Raw genomic sequence first — 7,816 nt, 5'->3', positions numbered from 1 at the left:
AGTATACAGAAAAGAAAAGCTAACCCTCCAAAGGCAACCACTGTGATTTTATTCTTGATCTTACATGGAAGTGTTCAGTGAAAATTTAAGTGTATTTATAGTGATAGTTATTTTACATAAGTATGCTTATATTGAACTATGTAAGATGTATATTTAGATATAAGTACAGTGAATATGTTTAACCAAAATAATATAAAAATCCTATGTATTATGTGTATATAGTTTTTTTTTTTTTTTTTTTAAATCCAGTTGAATTTTAACAGAATCCTATTGGAAATGCTTCCTGCCATTTGACCTGGGCAAGGGACCAGCTCTGGGAAAAAAGCTTAATATGGGGAAATAACAAATAGCCAGTGATGTCTGAGCTCAAGAGGATATAGCTCTGCAGTTACTCCCATTCGGCCATTAACTCAGCCATTAGTTACAGAAGACAAGCTGGTTACGAATGACTGGAGTCAGCTTTGTTCGTGTTCGACCCCTGCTCTCCGTGTTTTTAACTCTCCTGCCCTCTGTGAGTAGTCTTTCGTATGCCTCAACCAGAACTGGGCCATTTGCTTCTTGCTCCTTGAGGGAGTGGGGCTAGGGGTGAGTGGGGAGCGAGGAGCAGGTATACCAGCTCCTCTTCCTCCGCAACTTGGAGCAGGGATGACCCTCTAAAGGGAGGGGTGGAAGAGAGAGAGGGAGGGGAGGGAAAGATAGAGAGTGAGAGAAGCAGAGACACAGAGGAAGCCTGCTTTTGTGAGGCCACCAGGGGTCTATGATTCAGTGGTTTAAGGTGAGATGTCATTAGAAAACAAGGGGCTGGATCACCTCCAAGGTTTGTCTGTCTCTTGACAAGGAGAAGTGGCATTCTGAATTTCTTCCAACAGGGCTGGGAATTAATTAACCTGTGCCCGAGTGTGTCAATAAGTCCATCAGTAATTGACTACAAACTGGGAATTGTTCAGATTCTTGGTAAATCTATACAGCTGAAAGACTCCATCAAGACAGGCGGCTGCTCTCAGAAACCACAGCAGAGAAGAATCAGATGTTTTCTGCATGAGGTGTGGAGGGACATATACCTGGGTTCAGACAAGGGCAAAATACCTGGGTAACCCTCCCTTCCCAGTTCCTGAGCAGCCTGACAGCCAGCTTGACACAGACAAGCACTTTGGTGTAGGGGATGATACTTGCATAAATCCAGGTATTGATGCCCTTTGTAATATGATGTTGCAGTTTTACCGCAGATGAGGAAGGGTCTATTTTTCTACCCCTTGGGTCCTGGCTGGTTTCATGTCTTGATCTGCCCATCAGAACGCGAGAGACATCCAGTGTGTAAAGATTCTAAGCCCAAGAAATTACAAAACCTTGTACATCTCTGCTATGTCTCAGCGCTTGGTTACACCATGGCAATGAATTTGACTTAGCCTGATTGACAATAGTCACAGAGCCCAGTCAAATTCACTGCCCCAGCTGATAGTGAACAGATCTTCCTTAGACTGGCCGGTCTCTGGCTTACCTTCCAGTTGACCACAGATGCATGATTGAGGCTGTGGTAGGGCATTGGGCTGCAGAGGGGCTGCCACCAAGTGGAAGCAAAGGTTTATAGTCCACCCTGGCTTTGTGACCTCGAACTCAAAGGAATCCTCCTGCCCCAGCCTCCCAAATGCTGGTTCCACATCTGGTTTCCACTTTGATATCTTAGTATATTCATATGCTTTAAAAAGTCATTTAACTTTTTATTGTGAAAATTATATGAAATATAGAATAATTGAAATATACAGACTATGGATTGGAAAATAGAAATTCTTTATAACCTGAGAATAAATGATTCTTAGTGTGATTTTGTGGGTTCCTGACATTTTTATAGAGAGAGGCAAAGTATTAGAATAGCTTTAGAAAATGAACCAGATAATGAAACAGATTCATTTTATTTGTCCTGCTTAAAAATGTGCTTTTACTATATTATATAATTAACATCTACTCATGTGATTAATACTGTTCTATGTCATGTTTTATTAGCTTTATTAAATAGACATTTTACAATTTATTCTCCTTTTTTAGACATACATGGAGGATTATTTCTAGTTTAAAAAAATCTGCCTAATGTTTAAAACAAACAAAATTCTCTATGTATCTATCTATGTATAATAATCTATGTATCTATGTATGTATGAATATATGTATGTATGTATATATGTATGTATCTGTCTGTCTGTCTTTTCAGCTCTGTTTGGCAGAGTCACTAAAAGAAGTAGTTTTTGATGAGAAGAAATGCATGTTTGAAGACTCTTCATCCACATATTTTTGCTTTGAACAATGACCATAGTATTATCAGATATAAATCATAATTGTGAATATAAATGAATTTTTTGTGGTGCTGGGGATTGAATCCAGGGTCTGCACATGCCAGACAGATCTCTTTCTGTCACAGGAGCTCAGATAGCCCAGGCAGGCCTTGAACTCCTTATGTAGCTGAAGATGACTGTGAATGCCTTGATCCTATGGCCTCTCTGCCTTCCTGTATTTCTTTTTGGTCCCAGGAACGCAGGGAAGACTTGCAATGGTATGTGGACCATGTTAGAGGCTGAGTTACAGGCTTCATGCCAAGTGTGAGGCTTCACTGGGCTTCAGAGGATAAATCAGGTCTGGTGTCCCTGAGTGTTCTGTGGCAGGAGGCATCCATCGCCTGCCCAGGCCCCGCCACTGGTGCCACTGTATCTGACCCACACTCTGATTAAATTTCAACAAGCAGCATCGGGGCTTTGCCTGGCCTGCACCCGATTAATCACTTTCTCCCAGCCAGCCCTGTGCCCCTCCCTCCTGGATGGTGGCATTCGAGCCACTCACTTGCAAGGGCTCATCTTCATGTATTCTAGTGCAGAAACCTGATGCTTGCAAATGCCCCATCTCCACTCAGTCTCTTCAGCACCACAGGGTATTCCCGCAGCTTGTCTTTAACTATTCCTAAACTAATTATTTACTCTTTCTAGTCGCAGTCCTTAGATGTGATTAATAATGGAGCTGAGATATAGTGAGATATCAGAGCCAGCCAGAATGTTCCAGGCTATCCTGGATGGCTGTGTTCCCTTGATGAGAGAAGAGCCTCATGAGTTCGGTCACAGTCAATGTTCTCTCATGTTGTCTGATGGCTTGTCTGTTGCTTCACCCATCTCCCTGCAGGGACTGCGCCCTTCCATCTACATGGTGAACCATTTCAGAGGCTGAGTTTTGTCTGGAGGCCTCTGGTTAGATTTTGCTTTAGCTGAGCTCCATCGACTGTAACAGATGACAGATGGCATCCCAGATCCCCTGGACCTCAGAACCTCTTGTGCATGGGAACTTCCGAATGCATGGGCATCTCTTTGTCTTAGGGCTTCTTCCCAAGAGGTTGAAAGCTTCTCTGTGAGCTTGCCCTTTGCCTTTGACTGGTAGGGCACAGCCACCCCTTGGGGGAGTAAATCTTAATATTTTTTAAATCTTAGCTCCTTTGCTAAGATAAATATAACTTTAATGTGTGTTCTATGTGGATTTCTGATATTCCATCATTTTAATTGCTCATGTAGGTGGCTGGCTTGAGTACATGGCCTGAACTGACCCTTTCTGGTTCTCATTACACCTCCCTATTCATGCCTGGTACTTGCTTTGCCTCCCAAATAACAACTCAAATCCTGAATGTAGAGATAATCTCTTGTGCACTGTGTTGAAGATTCATCTGTTAATAAGAAGCTGATTGACCAATGAGCCGAGGCGGGATTAGAAGGTGGGACATCAGGGAGAAAGAGAGACAGACAGAGAGACAGACAGACAGAGACACACAGAGACACACAGAGACACACAGAGAGACAGAGACACAGAGAGAGACAGAGAAAGGGAGAGGGAGAGAGAGGATTCTGGAATAAAGACGATGGACAGAAGAGGTTCAGTCCCACACACAGATGAAGAGGTGGCATGTAACCGAGGACTAGCTAACCAGTCACATGGCAGAACATAGAAGAGAATAACAAGATTTAAGTTATAAGCTAGTTAGGGAATGATCCAAGGCTTTTTGCCTAGGCACTTATTCATATATAAGAAGCCTCAAAGTTGTTATTTCAGGGAAGTTGGTGTGGGTGGAAAGCTCAAGGTTCCACCTGAATTTGAGTTGAACTCAAGTTCAGCTCAGATCTTAAACTCAAGCCTTCTCTCAGGGTTTGCTTTCAGGAGATCCCAAACTAACACTGTGTCCCAGTTAGGTTTCTCTTGCTGTGATAAAACACCATGACCAAGAGCAATGAGGGGAGGAAAGAGTTTGTTTCAGTTTACAGTTTGTAGCCCATCCTCCAGAGAAGTCAGGGCAGGGACTCAAGGCAGGAACCTGGAGGCCATGGGGGAATGCTGCCTTACCATTTTGCTCTTCATGGTCTGCTCAGCCTGCTTTTGTCTAGCATCTACAGTGAGCTGGACCCTCCCACATTGGTCACTAATTAAGAAAATGTACCATAGGCTTGCCTACAGGCCATTCTGGCAAAGCCATTTTCTCGATTGTGGTTCCACACTTTCCAAGTGTGTCTAGCACAAAACTAGCCAGCACAGGTAGAGATGAATCATTCCAGATCTCTGTTACCAACTTCCCAGCTATACTGTAAAAAACACTTTAACTATAAACCTAATATGTACACTACTGAGTTAAAGAGGCAATAAGCCAAAGGGAAAGAGTTCATTCTTTTCCTTTGATTCTGGGGACCAAACCCAGAGCCTTGTGATTGGCAGGAAAGCATTTGACTACCAAGACATGTCATCTGCTAGTCTTTTTCCTTCCGTCTTGCCTATTCTTTGATGCCTTTTTAAGCATCTACTGAAAAAAATTTAGAAGCGGCCAACTGACATTTCTAAAGATCCAAATAAATGAGGTTTGTGTGTGAAGCAGATGGTAGGCGCTTGGGAATGGTAAAGACTATGCCAAACAGTGTGGGCATTGTTAAGTGTATAGACCTATCTCTTTTGTTTCCTCCTCCTTTTTATGGCTATTATATTCATCAAACAAAACCCCTGTACAGAATGTTAATATTCAAAGTCAAATGTAAGAACTGCCTCACGGTGATACTAACAGTCAGACTCCTGTGTGTGGATGGAGATCATGTTTCCAAGGTGGGTCTTTCTTTAGAGTAAGTCAAATAACTGATGAGGAGGAGTCCTTTGCTTTTGCATACTATGCTGTCACTTTCAAAACACCCCAAAACTGTCTAAAAAATGTTATTTTGAAACAAAGCCCAGGAAAAGTCAAATGAGAAAACATATTCCCTACTGCATAGTGCACTCTCCTCTCCAAAACATCTGATATGTGAAGGTAAGCCATGAAGATTCTTTTCTTACTTTCCAGCAATCTTGGCAAGTTACACAGAAGCATCACACTTGAAAAGGCCTTTCAGTTGCAGTCAGGGAGGTTACAGATGGAGCAAAGAGAAGGATCCAGCTCTGAGATGTGACATTCAGAGGCATGGTAAATGACAGGAACCACCTAGGGATGCTCTGTTTCAGGGGGATCTGCATTGCAAATGTGGATGGAGGGCATATGTTATAGACTTGTGACTCTTCCAGCTTCAGGTGCCAAAACACACCACTTCCACTGTTGTCCGGTCCTGGGTTAGATGTATGCTGACATGATTGACCTCATGTCAATCATGAGGTGAATCAAAAGTTAAGAAAGCAAGCTGCTGATGTGTCCTGGGTTGGATGTATGCTGACATGATTGACTTCATGTCAATCATGAGGTGAATCACAAGTTAAGAAAGCAAGTGTTTTGGCTACTTGAAACAGGGGAGCAACACCACCTCCTGCCACCAGATCCCATTGGTAGGCCTTTGCCCTGTGCCATCTAATGTCAGGGCCCTCCATATGGATTCAGATCTGCTCAATTGCAACGGCAGATTGCCACAACCTTGTACCAGGACATTATTTTGTTAGTTTCCCAACAGGTCCTACCCAAGTGTAAGAACTGATGGATGGCAGATGACAGGCAGCTGTGCACTTTCAGGACTCTCTGTTTCTTGAACCTTGTATTGAATGTAAGGGAGACAACTCTTAAAGAGAGAGGTCATGGCTTATCTTAAAGAGAGCGCTCACAGCTTACTTAGCAAAGCTGTTCTACGTGGACAGGAATAGTGGTGACTCAGGTTGAAAAACTTGTCAATTTGCAGAAACACAATTCACAGGTGCTTTTATCTCAGCCCCCCTCCCCCTTCCCCCTCCCCCCGGCAAAGGGAACTTTAAACCTTACTAGGGCAAGACTGTTTTCTACATACAGGGAGAATATGGAGTAAGCAACTTCTGTGACTGAAGGAAAAAAGGTCTATATTGGTGAACAACAGGGTCTCTCTCTGAAGGAGACATAAAAGCTCTGTTTGCCAGCTTCCATGCCTGATTTCAGGCTACCAGTGTGGTATCACTAGGCACACAGGAGGATTTCTATCATTAAGATGGAATTACAACAATCCTTTATCCACTTTGGCAAACCTATTGGTGTCATTCCTGTTCAGCTCCTGTTTAGGTAGTCATATTGGTGAGACTTTATGGGTGTAGCTTCTGAAGTTGCTAGGAGACATACTCATAGCAAACTCTCTGATCCTCTGGCTCTTATGATCTCTCTGCCCCATCTTCCATAATGATCTCTGAACCTTAGATGTGGCAGTGTTTTGTAGATGTATCCCTTGGGGCTAGGCTTCAGTTGCTCTGGATTTTGATTGGATGTGGTTTTCTGTAGAGTTTTGAATGCTTGCTCTTTAATTATGATAAAGAATAAAAGTAGACAGTCTTTTGTGTTTGCGAAAGAGGAAGAAAAAACCCTGTCATTAGACCAGTCTTGGCTATAAAAGAGCAGGGGACATCAAGGTGAACTGGAAAATTGACTAGGTCTTTCCACATTGTTACAGAGTCTGGTCAAATGCCCTTTCTAACAGTCTGTTCTAAGATTGGAAGGGTGCATTAATTTTCTAGGAGTGCCATAACAAAGTACTACAAACTGGGTGCTTTAAACAACAGATATTCATTGCCTTGCTGCCATAGAATCTAGATGTTGGAGACTGAAGTGTCAACTGAATTGCGTCCTCTCCACAGTTTGGAGGAGGGCTCTTCCACACCCTCCCCAGTCTCTGTTGATTCCCTGGCACCTTGGCATTTGTTTTCTTGCATATGATTCCTATCTTCAGTTTTGTGCAACATTCTTCCTTTGAGCATATCTTTGGGCAAACATTTCTGTTTAATAACTGTGGATTTTTTTTATGCTTATCATACTGGCTTAGGAGCCTGACTCACTTAACCCTGCCTCATGGTCACTAGTTACATCTTCAAATTAGGTTATATTCCAAGACACATAGTGCTGAGACCTCAGAGAGGAGGAATTGGATACACTATTAAACCCTGTAACAGAGAGGGATATATGGTCTTATGTTTATGTTCAGGTCTTTGACAGAATTCAACAGTACATGAGACACTTCTCAGAGGGTGGTGTCTACGGAATATTCACCATTATAAAATGTTGTCCCACAGAAGAGTAAAAGAAGGTGTTAGACAGGTTACTGCCCTTGATCCCTTCATATTTTGAGTTTTCACACAGAGTCATATTAATTTTGAAGCCTAGGTTTGGGGAGGACATGTCTCCTATTTTGGGCCCAACATTTCTCTGGAAGCAGTGGGGACAAGTAGCACAGAGGTTGCTAGGTTGTGCTGAGCAAGGATGGGAAGGGGACCTTTGCATTACCTGGATACATGCCCCAAGAAAGAGAGGAAAGGACTGGAGAGAGAGAGAGAGAGAGAGAGAGAGAGAGAGAGAGAGAGAGAGAGAGAGAGAGAGAGAGAG

The 7,816-nt window shown here is 42.9% G+C and overlaps 1 protein-coding gene across 3 annotated transcripts in view; it reads right to left on the bottom strand.

Annotated features, from left to right (window-relative positions):
• Positions 1–7,816, bottom strand: part of Pcsk2 (proprotein convertase subtilisin/kexin type 2) — a 268,460-nt gene that overhangs the window by 28,373 nt on the left and 232,271 nt on the right. The gene's annotated exons all lie outside the window — the stretch shown is intronic.

Source organism: Mastomys coucha, unplaced genomic scaffold (genome assembly GCF_008632895.1).
Source record: "Mastomys coucha isolate ucsf_1 unplaced genomic scaffold, UCSF_Mcou_1 pScaffold15, whole genome shotgun sequence".
In the NCBI taxonomy this organism is placed as follows: domain Eukaryota; kingdom Metazoa; phylum Chordata; class Mammalia; order Rodentia; family Muridae; genus Mastomys; species Mastomys coucha.
Note: the sequence above shows the minus strand (reverse complement) of the source record. Positions and strands in the feature narration are given on the sequence as shown.